The sequence below is a fragment of the Octodon degus genome, unplaced genomic scaffold (assembly GCF_000260255.1).
Source record: "Octodon degus isolate 3935 unplaced genomic scaffold, OctDeg1.0 scaffold00004, whole genome shotgun sequence".
Lineage (NCBI taxonomy): Eukaryota > Metazoa > Chordata > Mammalia > Rodentia > Octodontidae > Octodon > Octodon degus.
In genome coordinates, this window is record NW_004524580.1 from 31,353,898 (window position 1) to 31,362,529 (window position 8,632).

The window sequence follows — 8,632 nt, forward strand, 5'->3', positions numbered from 1 at the left end:
TCAGGCGTGGTGGCACACGCCCATAATCCCAGCACTGAAGAGGCTGAGACAGAAGGATCACAACAAGTCTGAGCTGTGTACTGAGACCCTGCACTAAATCAATCAATCAATAAATAAATAAAATTTCCACGCCAATTTACAACCCCCATACTGTACCAGGCAAGGTTGGTGGCTATTGAAAATACCACCAGGACAAGGTTATCTAAAGACACATTCAGTAGTGTGTTAACTATGCAAAAAAAAAAAAAAAAAAAGACACTGTACAGTTTAAAAACAAATCTTACACAGCCTTACATTTTAATTTTTTTTCTTCAAAAGGAATGAGTTGTGTACAGGCAAGTTAAATGCTCTATAGACAAGAAAAAAACTGCGCTAGAACCAACTTATTCGTCATCATCCTCTTCTTCATCCTCCCCATCCTCTTCATCTTCTTCCTCCTCTTCCTCCTCACCTTCCTTATCCTCCTCCTCATCCTTCTTTTCCTTGCTTTTTCAGCCTTGACGACTCCCTTTTTGCTGCATCAGGTCTTCCTGTAGCCTGGTAGGCAGCGATGTTCTTCTCATACTTCTCCTTCAGCTCAGCAGCCTTCTTCTCCTATGGCTGCTTGTCATCTGCTGCAGTGTTAGTCCACATTTCTCCACGTCTCTTTGTGACATCACCAGTGGAGAGGCCACGATGTTCTCCTTTGATTTTTGGGTCATACTCAGAACAGAACAAGAAGGCCAAAGGAGGCCTCTTGGGCGCACTGGGATCCTTGAACTTCTTTTTGGTTTGTCCTTTAGGAGGAATATAAGTTTTCATTTCTTTTTCATAACGAGCCTTGTCCACTTTTGCCATGCCTTCAAGTTTTCCTTTCTCTTTAGCAGACAGGCCTTCCACCTCTCTGAGCACTTCGTAGAAAACTCTGAGAAGTGAACGGAAGCATCCGGGTGCTTCTTCTTGCGCTCCTCTTGGCAAGTTTGCACAAAGAATGCACAGGGTGACACCGTGCCTCTCGGCTTCTCAGGCTCTCCTTTGCCCACATTTACTTGTTTTCCTCAGCGAGGTGCAGAGTCGCCCAGTGCCTGTCTGGCTCTCACCTGCCCCAGTGCTGTCTCTATGGAGCTCAATATACTGCAATGGCTGTGAAAGTGGGAGCCAGGCGTGATAATAATTTTTTTTTCTTTGTATTTTAGGGAAGGGTCTATGGGGTGTTCAGGGTCTCACTACCATATCAGAATTGTAGTGATCTGCTTGTTTATAGCCTCCCAAAAGCTGGGATTACAGACGCATGCCACCATGCCCAGTCTCAGTTGCCATCACAGTGTACCACGGGGGCCTGGGGGTTGAACCCTCAGCCTCTGGGCCTGCTTGCAGGTGCTTTAATCAGCTGAGTTATTAGGCCAACCCCAATAAATCTTTAAAAAAATATTTAAAAAGCTCTAATAAATACCTTAGCACTACTGCTGCTGCTGCCCGTGTGGTTAACGTAATGGCCTCTATCTTTTCTTTGTCATGCTTATCTGAGCGCCATGTAGAACTGGGTGGTAGTTGGAATGCCACCACTGCGCAGGTTGAGCAAGTCACTCACAGGATTACAAGGCTGTGCTGGCGCAGAGCTGCGCAGGTCTTGGGCCCGCAGCAGGGCTGCTTCCGCCGCCGATGGTCCCGCTCCGCGCGCGCCCAGAGCGGCGGTGCTTTCCCAGCGCTTGCTGAATTCTGCAGGGACAAGCTCTGCGCAGAAGAGCCTTTAGATGAGTCCTGGAAAGAATACATTTTGTCAAGTTAGGAAAATCAAATAACTTCTCATTCCATTGGTCATTCTTCCTGTACTGAATTTTTCATGATAATAGAAATTTCTGTGGGATGCTCTGTTACTGTAAATTCTCCAGCTCTAAATATCAGAAAACATACTTTCCTGTTCTCAGACAGGAGCAGATAGTAGTCCTCTTCTGGTTTTACTGTGACCATATTTCTTAATTATATACCATTAAATATTAAATTACAATTGGCCAAAGGCTAAATCTTTAAATAAATAATGTCCCTGTACTAAATACATAAATAAAGGGCTGGGGAGATGGCTCAGTGGAATAAGTGCTTCTCTGGCAAGTGCAAGGCCTTGAGTTCAATCCCCAGTTCTGAAAAAAATATATATATACATAAATAAAATAGATAAATAATGTTACAACTGTTAACATCGTATTAATTTGCTAGGTCACACAACTGTGTTGTGTGAATGAGCAAATCCAATAATACTAGCACTTTATGTAAAAGGACACATAAAAATTGTAGATAGTCTTGGTGTGTCACATGATGTTGTGATATATTCATACATTGCAGAATGGCCCCATCGAGTGCTCTAACATGTGACAGAGAATGTTTTTCTAAGTCATCTCTGTGCCATGCTAGAGTGTGTATAGTGGGCCACAAGCAGTTAGCAGAGAAAGAATTTTACTCTCTGGAAGCCCCAGTGTGACTTCATGTGACATTCTCCTATAAAGCGTCTGTTTCCAGCGGCTTAGCCCTCCTGGGTAGAGGTTCCCAGGAGGCTTCCTGTCTGTGTCGTGTGTCCTCTCGTGCCAGTGTCTTGTGCCAGACTCTCGGGGGGGGGGGTAGGTATTTCCTCAACAGAACTTCAGATTAAAGGAAAGGCTGGTTCATCAGAGGTTGATAGGCAGAGGCACGTTTCCAAGCACATAAAGTAAGCATTCTCATGCATACTTGTGTCATCTTATCCTAAGCTGGAATGCTGAAGGAAGGGGGCAGCATTTCATTGTTAAGCTACTTAGTAGTGACAAGAGGTACGGACTAGCCCCCCAGAACTGGACTTTGTTCAGTAAGCAGATGATGTCAAATGCAGACACAGAGAAAATTCCGTAAGTCCAACGATGCCCCAGGAAAACGCACTATGTGCACAATAGAATGAATGTGTAGCCAGCACTCCTACCTTCAAGCTTCACCTTGCTTCCCAAAATGAAGCCTAAGGGATACCTTCGCCTGGACTTTCAGTGCTGCCTATATGGAGAACGAGTTGGCGTTATAGCCTGCTTTCCATTGCTATAGTAATATAAAATCTGAGCAATTCATGAAAACCAAAAGTGTGCAACACTCACGATGTGCCGGCGGGAGGCCCAGGGTTGAGGGCGCGCGGCTGGCGGGGTCTTGCTGCTGGCTGGACTCTCTGCCAAGCCCGAGGGGCTCAGGCAGCACCCAGCCACACAGCTCAACTAACTTGGGGCAGCACCCAACCACACAGCTCAACTAACTTGGGGCAGCACCCAGCCACACAGCTCAACTAACTTGGGGCCTTCCCTTTTTTATTAAGTGACCAACGCGTTCTGAGGACTCCATCCTCGCGCCCTCGTCTGAGCCCATTCCCTCCCAATGTCCCACCTCCCAGCACAGTTACCGAGGATCGTGGAGTGAATGAAGTCTTAGCACGAGAGTTGCAGGTGATGGCTCTCAAAGCGTGGCAGCTGGAAGGGCCACAAGTGTCCAGGCTCTAAGCCACACATGCAGCCATTCACTGAGGAGCCTCAGCTGACTGAAACACAGCAGAGAGAGGCTTTGTACCTCCCAGTTGTCCCCTCCCCTTGGGCCTCAGAGGTTCAGAATCTCTGGTCAAAAATAAAACTGAAAAGGACAGCCATGCTGTCGCTAAGCACACTCATTTTCAAGGCCGGGTGTGCACCTCTCTGCCCCCTGCCCTTGAACTGGGCCCCTGTGCCTAGAGAAGAGAGGGTGGCAGTGGTACAGGGTATCCCAGAAGTGACAGGTGTGACCCCCTACAATGGTAGGTCGTGAAAAGCCTCATGGCGACAGTACTTACAGGAGTGTAACCCTCCTTCCAGGCTGTGAGTTCTAGAAGACAAGCAATGGAAGGAGGGCCCACCTACTCAGGAATCCTGGGGCTAGGCCCACCCCTGGGCTCTTCACCCCACCTTCTAGCAGTGGGTCTAAATAGAAGGGATCAAAGAATGCCCAGGGAGAGAAGAAGCAGGCAACCAGCCCAGAGCATCCGTGTCTCCTAGAAAACCCTGAGGCCAGAGAGGCTGCTGCTCCCCCCCACGATAAAACCTGTGAGTTTATACAATCTATTATCCGTGTGACATATGGTTATTATATAACAAAGAGAGAGAACACTTTATCCTAACGGCTGAGGAACACCTCCTGTAACTAACCATTTGGGGAATTTCAGAAAACAGTTCAGACTCCTTAGTGCTATGAAGCAAGAAAGAAAAAGCAACCTTATTGAGTGGGAGCAGAACAGTGAAAAAGGACAGGATAAGACTCAAGTGATTAAGATCAAGTGCGCAGCCCAGGAGCAGCAACAGAGACAGGGCAGAGCAGCGTGAGATAAGGAACAACTGCGAGGAAATTAAATGTCCACAGGCTAAATGGATGAGGACGGGCAATGACCAACACCGACACAGGAACAAAATGAAATCGAGGGACAAGTGGAAACCAGGCTTTCTGCAGACAGAAGCAGCTTTTTCTGCATGTTTGCAAACCTCAGGAAAGTAGCCCTTGTCCCAGCTACAGCTGGTAACTCAGTCCCCTACAGTGATTTGCTTGAAGGAGGACACATGGCTTGTTAAAGTCAAGGAGAACCCAGAAGGAGGGGACTAGGGCTTTGGAGAAGGGCTTGCCCTTTGGAAGGGAGGCCGTCTTGCAAATGCCATAAGAACTAGACAAGGTGGGGTCTAACCTGGCTGTGGAAGCTGCTGGTATTTGCACTTGACAGCGTCCTGACACACCTGGTAACCTGGAGAAGTCAGGCCTCAGTGAACAAAACAGAATAAGGAAGGAAAAGCCAAGAAATAACAGTAAATCTGGAGGGAGGTTGAAGACCAACAGCAGACAATGAAGCTAAAGAATTTAGAAGTTCTCAGATGAGAACAGAAAACAGTTGAGACCTAAGTAAAAACTAAAGATGTAACTTAAGAAAAATAGCAGAAAAAATCCTCATAGTTCAAATTTATTTATTTATTTATTTTGGGGGTACAGTGTCTTTATTGGTGGTGTGCAAGAGCAGCAAGCCAGGTTCCCGAGGCCCCTCCCCTTCTAGGGGGCCTGAGATGGAAGCTGTGAGGGGGAGATTCTCAGCATCAGGGCTGAGTAGGGCAGTGACTTCTACAGTGTGGCCTCTCTGTCCCTCTGGTCTTACTGCACTGTGGTGTGGGAGCCACTTACTCCTTGGAGGCCATGTGGACCATGAGGTCCACCACCCTGTTGCTGTAGCTGAACTCATTGTCATACCAGGAAATGAGCTTCACAAAGTGGTCATTCAGGGCGATGCCAGCCCCAGCCTCAAAGGTGGAAGAGTGGGTGTCACTGTTGAAGTCACAAGACACACCCTGGTCCTGTGTAGCCCAGGATGCCTTTGAAGGGATCATCTGATGCCTGCTTTACCACCTTCTTGATGTCGTTGTTTTTAGCCGCTTTCTCCAGGCAGCAGGTCAGATCTACCACTGACATGCTGGGAGTGGACACACAGAAGGTCATGCCTGGGAGCTTCCCGCTGAGCTCCAGGATGACCTTGCCCACGGCCTTGGCAGCGCCAGTGGATGCAGGGATGATGTTCTGGGCAGCCCCGCGGCCATCACGCCACAGCTTCCCAGAGGGGCCATCCAGTCTTCTGGGTGGCAGTGATGGCATGCACTGTGGTCATGAGTCCCCCCACAATGCCGAAGTGGCCATGGATGACCTTGGCCAGCAGGGCTGAGCAGTTGGTGGTACAGGAAGCATTGCTGACGATCTTGAGGGAGTCGTTGTACTTCTCGTGATTCACACCCATCACAAGCATGGGGCATCGGTGGAAGGGGCCGAGATGATGACCCTTCTGGCACCACCCTTCAGGTGAGCCCCAGCCTTCTCCATGGCGGCGAAGACACCAGTGGACTCCACCACGTACTCAGCCACCCCCCTTGATGTTGGCAGGATCTTGCTCTTGGAAGATGGTGATGGCCTTTCCGTAGATGACGAGCTTCCCATTCTCAGCCTTGACAGTGCCGTGGAACTTGCCGTGGGTGGAATCCTACTGGAACACGTAGACCATGTAGCTGAGATCAGTGAAGGGTCGTTGATGGCCACAACATCCACCTTGCCAGAGAGAATAGCAGCCCTGGTGACCAGGCGTCCAATATGGCCAACTCCGTTCACTCCAGCCTTCACCATCTTGTCTGGATCACTGACTGCACAGGACGAACAGCTGTCAGCAGGCCCACAGGAGCAGAGAGCCCTCATAGTTCAAATTTAAACAGCTCACAATCTGCTAAGGAAACCTGAATGAAGAGTTGTATATTCAGTTATATCAGCAAATTTTTTCTTTTCTTTAAATAAGAAAAGCTATGAAACTGTTCAAGTAGAAAAGCTGAAAACAGCTATCTTGGTGAAAAATGAAGCTGGAGATTGATCTTGGGACCTTGTGCTTGTCCAGCAGGCGCTTATGACATGGAGCTATCTCCCTGGCTCTCCATGAAGTTTCAAATGCCCAAGAAAATCAAGTTTCATCAGCAACACCCAAAAACTTCATTTTGCATTAGGTCTTAATTCACACAAGAAGACAACAGAAAAACGGTTTCGTAAGATATAAAAGGAATCAGGGATGATACAAAGTAAAAGCAGGCCTTTAATTTTTTCCTTAAAAAGCTCCCAGTTGTAGATTACATAAACAAAGACTGAGAAGTTAAGAGGAGACATAGTTCATTCAGTTCCTTGCCTTACAAAAGGAAGATTCAAAATGTAGTTTTTCATAAATTTTCCAGTCCTACAGATTGCAGAATATTTTGGAAAAGTTTAAGGTACCAGCTAAGATCATTGTTCTGTCATCATTCTGCACCTCTAATGAGGGGCAATGGTGTAGGGAGGAATAGTGTCCCTACCCCACAGACCTAAAGAAGGGCAAGGCTCGCCACGCGTGAAAGTAGGGTCACCGTGGGCTCGGACATGCAAGTGTTGGTCTTGTCCCTGTAAGAATGTGCCAGAGGACCGACAAGGTGGCTTATCCCATCAGATGCTGACAGTAGTAACATGACGCTTGGTAAGAGTTGGATCTCAGACCAGCTCAGATACCTTAACTTTTCTAAAATTTATAGAGACACATGCAAAGAGCTGAGCAGAGTTAGGATCCTAACTTTCAGTAAGCTTTGCATGGCGTTACTGTTGTTTCTATTCATTTTTTTCATTATCGGAAGAAATTGCATCCCACCAGGTGTAGGGCATGGGCCCCTCTTTTACTGGAACAATTCTCAAATATATACATTGGCTAAATAATGTACTAATGGTGTTCTGCCTTGTGGGATAGTGGATTAATTTCTCCTTGAAAAGCATCATTTGAGAGCAGATGGGCCATAGCAACCATTTCAGCATCATTTGAATTTTTTGAATACTGCTGCGTTATGCATTGCGGTCAAGCTCATTTGTCATTGGTGCATAAGAGATGATGTCAATATAATGGAATGGTTTGAAAACCACATTTTTCATGAGGTAATTTTTCCTGCTCCTTAGAGAGCAGCTGAATGCAACCTGTCCTAGTACAGTAAACCATAGCAATTACAGAGAAATAAGATGGTACAGCATGACCATTTGCCCCCGTGTCCTTCTCTAATCACTTGGTCCCAGAGCTGTTTCCTCCAAAACTAATTATTCAAAGTCCCAAAAACTTTATGCATTTGCCCAGAGCCTCAAAAACTTAGCAGCCTGAGTCTTTCATGTATTTCCTTACATTTAGGACCTTAAGATTAAAAAAAAGCACTGTACGTACTGAATTCACTCCTTAGTAGAAACTCAGCATGACTTTTTCCCCAGGGCCAGGACTGTTGTGTGGATTGATCTTTTTTGTAATATTTCCAAGTTGTGTGTGATCAGTGCCAACCTCTTTTCCTCACTTGTGCATGTGGTTTTGCAGAACGTGAGTTTCTCAGAAGTACTAGCAATCGCTAACGTGTACCTCACCACACCCCCTTCCTCCACCTTCCCTGTCCTTGTCTCCCATAACCCTCCATCAAATGCAGTCATGCATGCAAGTGTAAAGAGATAGGACATGGAGGTCTTATTATCTATGAGGATTTAGGAAAGACAAAAAGGTGTATTTAATATTTGAAATGGCAGTATGAAGCAATAATCTATACTTTCCAAGACAACTACCAAGCAAAGGTCTTCGCTCCTTGTGCATGATGAAAACCTTAAGGACAACTCCTTAAAATAGTTTATTTTAAAAGTGGAGGGCTACAGTGGAAGATGCAGAACTTCAATACTCAAGTGGCAGCAGTAGGGAATGTTATTGCATTTCGTAGATGATCTTCAGTGTGAGGAAGTCATAGCGAGGGGCCACTCTATGTTCTTTGAGTAAGCATTGGTTCACACTCTTAGGGGGTAGGGCACTAGGTTTACTGTGATGTAGTGGCCCAGACTAGAGCACTAGCAACTTACTTTACACGCAACATTTATAGTTAGCAGTTACTTTTTGTAGAAAAGAAACATATTAAGGATTACAAGTAGTATTCTCATATGCAATTTGATTATGGCCAATAAACGGTTAGTTAATCAAAAAGAATAATCTAGGCGCAAAAATAAGAATTAAGCAAAAATAGAAACATTTTGCATATCTCCTTTAAATATCTTGATTTAAAACATGTATGCATGTTTTTTG

At 46.0% G+C, this 8,632-nt stretch overlaps 2 pseudogenes; both read right to left on the minus strand.

Annotated features, from left to right (window-relative positions):
* Nucleotides 1–383: 383 nt before the first annotated feature.
* LOC111817368 lies at nt 384–3,793 on the minus strand (annotated as a pseudogene).
* Nucleotides 3,794–5,168: 1,375 nt separating this feature from the next.
* On the minus strand, nt 5,169–6,156 carry LOC101571504 (annotated as a pseudogene).
* Nucleotides 6,157–8,632: the final 2,476 nt, after the last annotated feature.